Source organism: Acinonyx jubatus, chromosome A3, assembly GCF_027475565.1.
Source record: "Acinonyx jubatus isolate Ajub_Pintada_27869175 chromosome A3, VMU_Ajub_asm_v1.0, whole genome shotgun sequence".
NCBI classification, from domain to species: Eukaryota; Metazoa; Chordata; class Mammalia; order Carnivora; family Felidae; genus Acinonyx; species Acinonyx jubatus.
In genome coordinates, this window is record NC_069388.1 from 82,556,041 (window position 1) to 82,569,448 (window position 13,408).

General features: G+C 38.8%; 1 long non-coding RNA gene across 3 annotated transcripts in view; it reads right to left on the reverse strand.

Moving 5' to 3' along the window:
• LOC113603221 (uncharacterized) overlaps window positions 1-13,153 on the reverse strand; it is a 51,648-nt gene extending 38,495 nt beyond the window's left edge. Inside the window, exons 1-2 of one of the 3 annotated variants that reach the window (XR_008289364.1) lie at window positions 12,135-13,153; window positions 11,647-11,740 (exon numbers count right to left, since the gene is read on the reverse strand). This is a non-coding gene — a long non-coding RNA (uncharacterized LOC113603221). The remainder of the gene's footprint in view (window positions 1-11,646; window positions 11,741-12,134) is intronic. The other 2 variants (XR_003424766.2, XR_008289365.1) reach the window with 2 other exon arrangements.
• Between the last annotated feature and the right edge of the window lie 255 nt (window positions 13,154-13,408).

The following is a 13,408-nucleotide window of genomic DNA, read 5'->3' on the forward strand; positions in this document are numbered from 1 at the left end:
AAGCTTTTGGTCTTTTGCAATTAAGTATGATGTTCACTGTAGGTTTTTTTGTAGGTGACCTTTATCAGGTTGAGGAAGTTCTCTTTTATTCTTAGTTTGTTGAATTTTTTTTTAATCACAGAAGTGTGTTGGATTTTGTCAAATGCTTTTTCTGCATTAATTGAGATAATCATGTGGTTTTGTCCTTTATTAATATGGTATGCTACATTGATTGATTTTCATATGTTGAATCAACCTTTTATTCTTGAATTAACCCCATTTAGTCATACTGTATATTCCTTTTTACATGTTAATGGATTTGGTTTGCTTGCATTGCATTGAGAATTTTTGTATCTATATTAGGTTATATTGGCTTTTAGTTTTCCTTTCTTGGGTTGTCTTTCCTTAGTTTTGGTATCAGGGGAACACTGACCTCATAGAATGAGTTAAGAAGTGTTCCCTCTTCTTCTATTTTTTGGATGAGTTTGTGAAGGATTGATTCTTTCTTTCTTTTTTAAATATTCTCCCTATTTTATTTTTTTGATTATTATTATTAAGTAAGCTCTACACCCAACATGGGGCTTGAATTCATGACCCTGAGATCAAGAATCATGTGCTTTACTGACTGAGCAAGCCAGGCACTGCGGGTTCAGTTCTTTCTTAGGCAGATCATTTTTATAGAAGGCATGTGAACAACGTGGTTGTATGGCACTTATTACTTATGCCAAACTTTTAAATATTTGCATATGCATCCTTTTTTCCCTACCATGTTATAAACTCATTCATCTGTGAAATACATATTCACTGAGCATCTAGTATGTGCTAGGCATTGTGGAAGGAGCTGCAGGTATAAGAGTGAAAAACATGATCCCTGCTTTGTTGGAGTTTATGGTCCTGTGATGATGAAGGACAAGAAACAGGTAAACAACAAACAAATACTATTGGCAGGGATGACATCCTGTACATCTCCATAAATACCCTTTTTAATATTTGGTATAATGTCAAATGCATTCAACAGACACTGAAGGTAGAATAATTTATTTTGATATGGTTGCTGTCCTATAACTTGGTTGGGAAGATTAGGTTATGCACACAGTAATGTGAGAATTATACAAGACAAAAAAATAATTTTATAGTTTTCCTACTTTAGTAAGGGAAAAGGATACATGGGAGTTTGAAAATCTAGCCTCAAAGCCTGATGTTGCGTAAAGACAGAAAAAAACCTAAAGCCTTAACGACAAAGCTGCCTGTTGTACATATTTATGTCTCTTACGCCAGCAGCTGTCATATGTAGAAAAATTACTTGTAGATCTTTAAAAAAATTTTTTTAATGTTTATTTTTGAGAGAGAGAGAGAGACAGAGAGACAGAGCTTGAGTGGGGGAGGAGCAGAAAGCGAGGGGGACACAGAATCTGGAGCAGGCTCCAGGCTCTGAGCTGTCAGCACAGAGCTCAAGGTGGGGCTTGAAATCATGAACCATGAGATCATGACCTGAGCCTAAGTCATACGCTTACGCTTAACAGATTGAGTCACGCAGGTGCCCCTTTGGATCTTTTTTTTTAAATTTTTATTTATTTTTAAAAAATTTTCTGATGTTTGTTTACTATTGAGAGACAGAGCATGAGCATGGGAGGGGCAGAGAGAGGAAGAGACAGAGCATCTGAAGCAGGCTCCAGGCTCTGTGCAGAGAGCCTGACGTGGGGCTCAAACTCACAAACCACGAGATCATGACCTAAGCTGAAGTCAGAAGCTTAACCGACTGAGCCACCCAGGCACCCTCCTTTGAACCTTTTTAAAATGCAGGTTTAGATTCCACAGGTCTGTGGGACCACTAGATCCTCCATTTCTAGCAAACATCCAGGTGATGTCTATGCTGTATCAGAACGTCAAGTGATAAGGCTCTACACCCTTCCTTTCCCAAAAGCAAAGAACCAAGAGATAGCTGATGAATTAGGGAAAATTTCCTCCAGATTTTCAGAGGTAACTGAGTTGCTGCAGTACTGTTTGTTAATGAGAAGGCAGAGAAAAATCATCAGAATCTTCAGACAGCCCACAGTATACTATGAGAAAACCAGCAGAGAGGGAATAAGGGAACTCTTATCTTCCTGAATGATGTCATTTATGCTGAAACTTAATTATAAGCGAACATCCATCTTCCCTGTCAAACAATGCAGTGTACATAGGCCAAATCATTTTTAACGTAAATATAAATGGTTCTTGTGTGTAGCCACTGGGGAGATGGTTAATGTGGGGAGGGAGGAGGATGGAAAGCTAATTCTACTTTGTAAAGGAAAAATTGCCTCAGTGCCTTGATATTCTGTAACAATGAGGGAAAAAGCCCCATAAATGTTGGTGATAGGGAATCGGCTTGCTAGTGCCCAAAATGCAAGGATTTACCTTGAATATTTTTACTGTCTTTCTGCTTTCCAGTCCGATATTCACCCTATAAATATGTGCTTTTCCTATCAGCATGATGGTCTGTTTCTTTTTTCGTTTATATGGTTGAGTTTTCTGGCACATTTCTGTTCCCACAAACAGTTCTCTAGAGTTTTATATATAAAGAAGCTTTAAGTAAAAGACAAATTTGGTAAAAACCAAAAATTACTCACTGAAACTAGTATACTGTGTTGTGAAACCAGAAAATATAGAAACCGTAAGCTCCTCTTATTGGTACATAAACTCATGTATTTGGGACTGTTGCATGGCTGAAATTGTCCAATTTCAACTGCTTGTAAAATACCAGATAACTCTGTGAATCTTGATGGGAAAAATAGACAACCAGAGCCACACAGTGTATTGAACAGGAGACTGGAAGGAGAATGTTCCAGGGAAATAAGAGTGTGTATACTAACCAAGCAGTGCAATGGGGATGAAAGATAATTGCATATGGCACATAGATGTATGTGGAACATGGTGCGTGTATATGGTACAATTTTATACATTATAGGCAAAAATATACAAGCAATTTTGGAATTGAATTCTAAAATCAACATTTATTAACATGCATTTTTATGCCCGCTAATGTGCTTAGGACTGTATTAGGTGATGTAAAGGGTATAGGTAAAGGTATAGGGCATTGGTCCCACGTTCAGGAAACTACAAGCAAACCCTGACAAGGATACTCCTACACATGCCCCAAAATATGACTAACGTTGTAAAGTGGTGACCATCCCAAAAGGGGATGGAAGAAGCAGAGAGAGAATTCCCTTCTGTCTGTGATGCCAAGGAGAGTTCTGGACTGTGATACGGGCACTTGGGACTCTGGAACTACCCATTCCAATGGATCCCGGGCTGTGCAGGTGTGCGCATCTTGTTGCTGCAGATGGGCTACCTCACTGTTCTTCATTTGCAAGGCCAATGCCCATGAGCCCATAAGGCCACCTTACCTGGCTTCGTGATCCCAAGATGATTTCTGACAAGTGCTGTGAGGCCACATGGAGGCAGCTGTGTGCTCATGACAAAAGGGGATATCGTGTTGCCCAGGGTATACTTAGGTTTAAAACAGCTTACATCAACATACTTCTAAGTTGTGATGTAAAATTGGAATTGGAACTCAAACACAGGACCCTTACTCCAGTATCTTTCCCCTTTTCTTCACTGTATATTTTCATTTTTTCCCCCAAAATAAAACTTTTAGGTTTTTTTTTTTTCTTTTTGGAACAAGCACTAATGTAGAAAAAAAAGAACTGGGACAACTGTCCTTCCACTGACTCTGACCATTTGTCTCAAACTCTTAATGCCATTTCTTCCTCTACATTTTTAGTTTAGAGAGAATCAGAGAGGGGGGAAGAGACAGGGAACAAGAGAGGGAAAAAGAGGGGCAAAGAGAGAAGTTTTCTCTGGAGTTGCTTGTTACTGCCAAGGAGTAGAGGTAGAGTTGCTTGATGGAACAGAAATGGGAGAAGGATACGCCTAATATCTACTATATAGAAATGGAGGCACAATAATTAACTATCTATCTGTCTGTCTATCCATCTATATATCTGGCTCTTCATCCTTGCTTCCTCTAACCTCCAAAGCTGACCTAGAATTAAGATAATCTCTTTGTTTAATTGTTTTTAAGTTTATTTATTTTTTGAGAGAGAGAGAGAAAGAGAGAGCACAAGAGGAGGAGGGGTAGAGAGAGAGGGAGAGAGGGAATCCAAAGCAGGCTCCACACTGCCAGCGCAGGTGAGCTCGAACTCACAGTGAGATCATCACCTAAGCTGAAACCAAGAGCTGGACGCTTGACCAACGGAGCACCCAGGTGCCCCAAGATAATCTCCTTCTTAATCCAGTGCCTGAGGCAGAAACTGGTGGCAGTAGCCGACACTTCAAGTTGGGTAATGAGGGGGCTCAGCTGGAGCAGTTAGGACCGTACGACATGTCTGACATGTTGGTTTTGTAGTTTGGAAAAAAATCCTTCTTCAATGACTTTCTAGATGTGACTTCCTCAAAGAAAAAGCTTCAATTGTTTCCACAGTGGCCCTTTGCTGGCACCAATGCCCACACAGATGCCAGCAGCTAATGAGCTTGGTGAATAGGTGAGGAGGTGGCACGGGTCACCTTCCTTTGTGATCTATTTGTCATGTTTCTACCATTATTAGCTGTGTGTCAGAAGCTACTGTTTTGGTTTTTATTACCCTGTTTTGTGTATCTGTTGGGTTTCTAGTTGAAAATGTCTTTCTTGTTCTTTTGTTATGAATCCACAAAATCTCAACTCAATGTCCTCTCCATAAGGATAGGCTTTCTCCAGCATTGCCAAGGTGGCCTTGTGAGAGGAGACATATTTTGGATGAAATAACCTAATTATCCTTCAAGAATTCATTAGTCCAGTTCTCTTAGACCCCAGAGTAGCATAATATTAATAGACATTTTTAAAAGAAGGAAGATAAAAACCTGTATTTTCAGGGCATCTCTTTTAAGGGAAATTTCAACAGCACATGAATTGTACCAGCTAGTCAGTAAAACATAACCGTCTTTAAAAAAGCTGCTTAGGCTTGGGGTAAGTTAAGAAAGAAACATAGGGTCAGGTCACTGCCCACATGGTGGCGGGAGTTGTGGTGAGAGTTGTCATAGACAAGCTACCAAAAGTGAAAGTGTTTTACCAGTTGGAGAAGTAAAATGTCTGTATGTTAGAGGAATTCTGGGAGATTTTGAGGGCCAATGTGTGATCTGTAGCTTTATTCAAATGTAAAATTTCTTGAGCATAGAACCATTAATGTGTGTGCTACGGGAAATTACCGATGGTAGAATGAATGGAATGGGAAGTATGCTGTTATATTTCACAGAATCTAAGAAACCTGTGATTGTAAGATGCACCATTATTTTATGTACTACTAAGAAAGGAAAAGCACTGTTAATTAAATGATGTCATGCCATTGATTGGAAGATGCAGCCCAATTTCACAGATGTTAGAGTGTAAAAAACAAAGGTACATCTTAGCCTCGATAGCATTCAGTATATCTCCCCTTTTAGATTTACAACACATTTTAATAGCTCTGAAAAGCCCCACAGGAAAAAAAAACCTGTTTGACTCAGCTTTCCCCTGACTTTCTAACATAAAATGCTTTTATTGGGCAAATATCTTTATGAGCTCATGTGTTAAACTATATGTGAGGGAGTTTAATTCATTGTGATTCTAACTATTGAACTTCAACTTGTTGAATCTTTGGCCATGAGATCCTCCTCCAGCCATGTTCTGAGTCCTTTGGACATGGCCTGCTAATTATTGAGAATTTTCTGGTATATCAAGAATTTCTAACCTAATCTTCTGTATTTCCTTCCCCATTCCCGGAATCAGCCATCTTAAATATAGTTTAGTTTTATGATTAAAACATTTTTTTCCTAGGTTTTCCTTGAATTTATCATCTCATTTCTGAGTTTTTATTTTGGCTTATGTTTTTCTTTCATGTCTTGTATCATTTCCTTAATGTCTTTTAACTCATTAAGTTATTCATTAACTTAGTTAAGTTCATGAGTTCATTAAGTAACTCATTAACTCGTCCTATTTTGGAATAGGATGCTACAGTTCTTTTTTTTTTATTCTTAAAGTTTATTTATTTTGAGAGAGACAGAGACAGCATGTGGGGGGGGGGAGGGGAAGAGAGGGAGAGAGAGAATCCCAAGTAGGCTCCATGCTGCCAGTGGAGCGTCTGATGCTGGGCTCCAGTCCATGAAACCATGAGATCATGACCTGAGCCAAAACTAAGAGTCGGACACTTAACTGACTGAGCCACCCAGTGCCCCAGGATGCTACAGTTCTAATCTATATTTTGACTATGTCTTTCTGGCACACTCTTGTTTTCTACAACAGTAATATTCTGCTCTTTATTCTCTTTTTTTCCAATACTAACTTTCTATGGAATTCTTTTCTGTGTATCTTTTTAACGTGAAATTAGTTTTCTTGAACTTTTATAAGAAGCCTTGATTCAGATAGCTTTTCAAACTTCATGGACCTATCTTTTCTGTTGCTTTTACACAGTGTTAAAAAATATGGTAGCTTGTTTTCAGAGATTCCTAACTCTGTTTCCCTCCCCTATTTTTATCTATACCTACTTTTCCTCATCTTTCTCATCCCTAACATGCTCTAATTTGATCCCACTCCTAGCCCTTTCAGTGTGGAGCTCTGTCTGGGAAGCAAGTTATGAAAAGTCAGTTTCAACACTTTATGGTGGCCAGACTGTTTAAGTGGGCAAAATCCTTCCTAGATTCAGCTGCTGTTCTCATATTAGCCTTGAGCTTTTCTGTGAATACCTATTCGCCATTTTGGCTTTCTCCTCACCTCATTGTTTCCTTCTGCTTTTACCTGCACAGATGTGATAGCATGCTGTTCTTCAGGGTATTGGTGGTTTATCTCCACCTGCTTATATTTTGAGAATTATGGGAATACTTTGCTATCGAGTTTTGTTATGAATTTGTCTATGAGTTTTGGTTTTGCTATTTAATTGGTCTGCCAATTTTTATGTAGGGATCCTGGGAGATCTAGCAACTGTGCTGCTACTACCACTGCCATATTTCCAGAGTCCCTTGGAAAACCTTTTTAATGGCATCACTATTAAGATCTTCTGGAGTAGTAATCTGTGGAGCCTTGGTTTGATAAATGTTATCCTGATCTATTAGGAGCTTAATACTGGTTTAGGAGTATGTTACTCAGTGCTTGAGACAAAAACATTATCTTCCAGTTTGATTAAAATTTCTAATGTCAATCATAATAGTAATTATAACTTCTTCATATTGTTAATAGCTTTTCAATTTATAGAATACTTGTACAACCATTATTTTAGTTAATCCTACTAACAATCCTGTACAGTTGGTAGATCAAGTAATAATGCTTATTTTGGAGATGAGATTCGGAAACACAGAAAAGTTAACTACCTTCTCCAAGGTGGCACAGCTGAGAGGTGGGGTGGCTGAGAAATCTCTCTACAGTTCAGTGTCATAGCCACACTGCATATTAACCTGACCAAGCAAACATGCTGAGGTTTTCTTCCTTGTATGTATGAACATATCTGTGTAAAACAGGGATCTTTGATCTTTGCCCTGTTTCTGAGAGAAAAAGGAAAGAAACTTCTGCTCAAGAGAAATGTTCTGGGGGAGACTCTAGACAAAAACTCATCAATTAAATATCATATTAGTCTGTTCAGGCTGCTATAACAAAAATACCACAGACTGGGTGACTTAACCAACAAATATTAATTTCTCATAGTTCCGGAGACTGGGAAGTCCAAGATCAAGGTGTGGGCAGATTCAGTGTCTGGTGAGAACCGGCTTCCTGATTCATAGATGGCTGTGTTTTCTGTGTTCCTAGATGGCAGGAGGGGAGCAAGAGAGCTCTCTGAGGTCTTTTTCATAAGGGCACTAATCACTTCCCAAAGGTCCTACCTCCAAATGCCATCACACTGGGGATTAGGCTTCAACATAAGAATTTTGGCAGAGGTATAAAAATTCAGTCTGTAGCAGATATACAAACTTTTGCCCTAAACCACGCACTGCATGGAACCTCTCATCTTGGTGTGTTGGACTGTCCCACATGAGTCTCAGATGATCTTTGATAGAGAGTAATACAGACTTAATGACATGACCACTGCCTTTATTTTCCTGGATCTCAACCTGAACAGAGGTTAGAGTTGCCTTCTTAAATATGGAAGAAATCCCGTGCCCTTCCTATCACATTAGCCTCATGGGAGAAAGAAAGGCAGGGGCCCAAAGAATAATAGCCAAATGTGAGATTTTAATGGGAGTGTGCCTCAGGTACACTTGAGATGTAAACATCCTTTTCAGTCACACTGGAAGACTCTCCACCCCACCCTTATCTTCCACTCCCAACCCTGGCTTGGTGGTGGGACATACTAGTGCCATCGGTCTGGAGCCACATCAGGGATTTTCCTCTGTAGAGTTGGGGTGGAGGCAGTGAGGAGGTTGGAGAGTGGTGAGGCAATAGAGGGAAGTTTAAGTTGACCTTTGCCTTTTATTCAAAGGAAGTCAGACTAATTGGAAAATAATTTAGAAGTGGGAAGAAGTCATGTCCTCTTCTTTTTTAGATGTCTGTGCTTCCTTCTCCATACGAGTCTTTCTTGCCCAGGCTCTCCAGTGACCTTCCAGCCTTTGAACTTTCCTAGTGCTCATGGACACCTTCCTAACTCCAGACACCTATTTGCTGTTTGTCTTCTCTCACTTGTTCTTATATACCCACTCATGTTTCTGTCAAAGAAATGCAAAGTTACCTCTTCTCATGACACTTCTAATAAAAATCCTAGCTCCTTGAGGCAAAGGCTGATTGCTACTTTCCTTTTTATTGGCTCAAGACCTAATAAAGAGCTTTTCACACATTACTAGCTAATAAGTGATATTGGTTGATGAGATTTATAGGTAAATATACATCAGGGGGCTAATTTTTCTTTCCTGAAATTTCACCTACAAGACTCAACAGCTATCATGGTTCTGAAAGGAAAGAAATATTTGAAGGGAGAAGCTAGGTGCAGGTTTGATTAAGAAAAAAAAAGGTAGTAAGGTGACAGAACACAAGAAGCCAGCAGACCGATGGCCATATCTAAGATTCAAACATTAGGCTGTATTTCTTACCAAGAGCAAGGATCAGCAAACTGATCCCATGGGCCAAATACAACCAGTCTCCAGTTTTTATAAATAAAGTTTTATTGAAACAGAGCCATGCTCAGTTGTTTATGTATTGTTTATGCCTGCTTTCATACTACAATGGCTGAACTGAATATTTGCAGTAGAGACCTCATGGCTTGCACAGCCAACTAAATTAACCATCTAGCTCTTTACAGAAGTTTGCTAAGCCCTGCCCTAGATTGAGGGCACTTGTGTAGTAGTAAAGCTGGAGGGGGTCTTCACAGGGATTAACTTCTTTTCTTTCTCTGCTGCCTGCTTTTAATGCCAAGGAGAGGTTATAATAATACTTCATGGGCTTTAGTGCTCTTCCTTCTCTCCTGGAAAATCAAGTATTACATAAAAAAAGAAGAAAGAAGGGGAGGAAGTTCATAGTGAACCTTCCCACTCCTTGAAAACTCACATAGGCTATTGCCCCTAATTCCCTGGCAAGTGGAATGTGAAGGTGATGCTAGAATAATATATTCAATGTATCTTCTTTTTCTGGAGAAACAGCTTTTTAGGTATATCACTGCTCATACCCATTGTACATATATCTCATTAAAGGTTATACTGCTTTAAAATGAGCTTCTGGTTGAGATAATAGTATTGGATCAAGATTTAGTTTATATTGAAATGGTTTGATTGGAATATCATAGTATGAGGAAGCAAGGAAAAGGCCAAATGTGCTTACATTAGATGTAATTTAGTAAAAATGGAAAGTTCAGGCGTTTCTGGCATATAGAGAACATTTATAGCATTTTGGCTTTTCACATTCATCTTTTAAAGTTCCCAGTTACAACATTTTCTTTTCTTGGCTCCTTAAAAATAATGAATAATTTTGCTCTGTAGCCATAGCTTGAAATATTTTGGTATATGTTAATTCAGAAGATAAAATTTCTTTTGGAAATGTTCACTTTTAGTCTGCATATTAAAAATGGAAAGTCTACTAGCTACAGTTCTAAAATTACCAGTATCATTGGGTGCATACCATTAAACTGTTTTGAGAACCTTATTCAGGTTCCAGGGTCTGGAAGTAACAGCCATCCATTTGGAATATCAACTCCAGCCTGGGGTTCTGATTCAAAGAGTTTCTCCGTCTGGGAACCCTGTTGCACTGTTGGTGGGAATGCAAATTGGTGCAGCCACTCTGGAAAGCAGTGTGGAGGTTCCTCAGAAAGTTAAAAATAGACCTACCCTATGACCCAGCAATAGCACTGCTAGGAATTTACCCAAGGGATACAGGAGTACTGATGCATAGGGGCACTTGTACCCCAATGTTTATAGCAGCACTCTCAACAATAGCCAAATTATGGAAAGAGCCTAAATGTCCATCAACTGATGAATGGATAAAGAAATTGTGGTTTATATACACAATGGAGTACTACGTGGCAATGAGAAAGAACGAAATATGGCCTTTTGTAGCAACGTGGATAGAACTGGAGAGTGTGATGCTGAGTGAAATAAGCCATACAGAGAAAGACAGATACCATATGTTTTCACTCTTATGTGGATCCTGAGAAACTTAACAGAAACCCATGGAGGAGGGGAAGGAAAAAAAAAAAGAGGTTAGAGTGGGAGAGAGCCAAAGCATAAGAGACTCTTAAAAACTGAGAACTGAGGGTTGATGGGGGGTGGGAGGGAGGGGAGGGTGGGTGATGGGTATTGAGGAGGGCACCTTTTGGGATGAGCACTGGGTGTTGTATGGAAACCAATTTGACAATAAATTTCATATATTGAAAAAAAAAAGAAATGTGTTGTGAAACTTGTGATTTACCAGAGAGAACAGGTTTCTTTTTTTTTTCTGTAAGACTTAATAAAACAGGAGCAAAATTGAAAAAAAAAAAAAAAGAGTTTCTCCGTCTGCCCATACGTTTTCATCAGCATTAGCCCTGTGCTTTAGTAAGCATTAAAAGTTAACTTGTTTGAAAAATCATGCCCACCCTTCAGCCTGGGAGGAATATATTTCTGATGACTGTTAAGAAGATCTATTTCAATGTCTACCGTCTGCAAAATCGTTGTCTTTTTCTACTTCTAGGCAGCTGGTAGGATGCTTCCTTGCCTCCTTTATGTTAGGAATGGCCTTTGCTCTAACCACTGAAATGTGAGAGGAGATTTTGAAAGTCACTTCTGGTTGTAAGCTTTAAGAGTATGCACATGAATCACCACTATCACTTTCTCTTTTCCTGAGCCTTAGCAATCAGCAACATTTAATATAGTGTGGGCTTTACACATCTGGGTTCCAGAGTCAGATAATGTGGAGACAAGTGTTCAGTCAGCCTGTGCAGGATAGTCAGTGCAAGAATTACACCTTTGTGTTTTAAGCCACTGGGATATGTGGTCTCTTTTGTTACTGCAGCATAACCTGGACTTTACTGATTGATTCAGTATGTCTGGGATAGCTTTAAAAAAGGATTTGAATTCTCTGTGGTGAGGGTTGGTTCTATGGAGAAATAATCAATTGTTTTCTAAAAATAACTTAACGTGAATGTTTGGCATAGTGTTGTAGTCAATGATTTTATATTAGCATGCCTCTGTGATACAATCTGAATATACTTCATCCTGTCTACTCACTTTTGTTTTGCTGTTGCTCCCTATTCATGTTATTCCCAAGGAAGAAGACATTTGAAGTCCAGCTCTCCATCAGGATTCCTTGAAGAAAGCAACCCTAAGATACAATTAAATGGTATTAGACCTGGGGGAAATTCAGCTAGAGAATTGGGTTGCTTTAAACATAACATAACATAACATAACATAACATAACATAACATAACACATAACATAACATAAAACATAACATAACAAACATAACATAACATGATAATATAAATATGGATTAGTATTCCTATCCAAGTTTTTATTGCAAAAGGTACAGATGATATGAGTGGAGGAGTAACTGAAACAAAGCATTAGCCAGAAAACCACATTTTTTTGTGTATGCCACACCACTGAATCCATTTCTGCATTCATTTTTAAGCCTGGGCACATAATTGTTAACAATTTGTCACCTTTTAAAACTCAGAGTGACTAAGATTAAGACTAAGATAAGATTTTTCCCATACCCTGATCATACACTTGAACCATGTTAGTTGTAGTAGCCTTAGACAGAGATCTCTTTCTCTACTTCTCTTTAGTGGGCAAAAATCTCCTCCAGAGACCTTCTATTAGACCTAGGCATATCCAGATCTTTGAGAAGGCAGCTGCCAAAGGAAGGAAGCCACTTAAACTGGTCAATGTAGGTTTATGACTTCATAGAACAAAGCAATGTTCTTTGCCTATTGTTCCATCTATAGCCACATGCACATATTAGCAGCAATAATAAAATATTGCTGCATTATCCCCAAAGCATCAGCCTCTGATAAGATAAAAGCTTTTTTCCCAGAGGGGTTGGTTAGTGTCTGGGGGTGGGAGATGAGAAAGGAAAGAATACATTAACCCCGTGGTTCTGATAGAAATGGTCTCTTCTGTTATGAAGAAAATGTACACTTTAAGCATGTGTGACTAGCAAAATTATAAGAGATCGGTTACTCTCTCACTCTGCTTATCTCAGTTTATAGGACTTGTAAGTGGTTAGAATGCTGCAGACTGCTCCCTGGGAAGTGGTCTATGAAAAACATATGAGTTAGATACAGAAAAAGAGAGTCAGAGCAGGAGAGGTTATTGAGGTATTGAGTGGGAACTCAGAATATATCCCAGATATCTTCGGTGTTGCTCTAGGCTCTTACAATGCTCTTGGATGAAGCTATTACTTCTGGCTTCTTTTTCTTTATCCCATTCTTCAGTGTGGGGATATATGTAACATAACATACATGTAAGGAATGAAGCAGAATAGTAAAATGAATGGTTGTGGATTCACCACTCAATTTTAGAACCCAAACATGGTTGTAATTGCTTGTATGCTCCTCCCATATCATGTGCCTCTGCCTCCTCCAAGTCTGGAGATGAACTTTGTGTTGAACATTGCTTGTTGTACTAAAAATCATCCTCTCTCTTTTTGTCTGACTTTCCCTATAGAGTGTTGCTTGACTTTGATGGATTTTTGAGCTTTATAAAAATGATACACCTTGCATTAGTCTGCTGGGACTTGCTATTTTTACTCAATATTTAAGATGCACCCATGTTGTTTGTGAAATTCTATTTATTTTTCTTGCTTTGTAATTTTCTACTATGTGACTATAGTACAATTTGTTCACTCATTTTTCTGCTGGTGGATATTTGTTTCCCAGATTTTTTTTGGCTGCTGTGAACACAACTGCTATGAATACTTTTATTCATGTCTCCTGGGACACATGGGCAAAAGGTTCTTTGATTATTGCCCTGGGTTGTAGTGCATTTG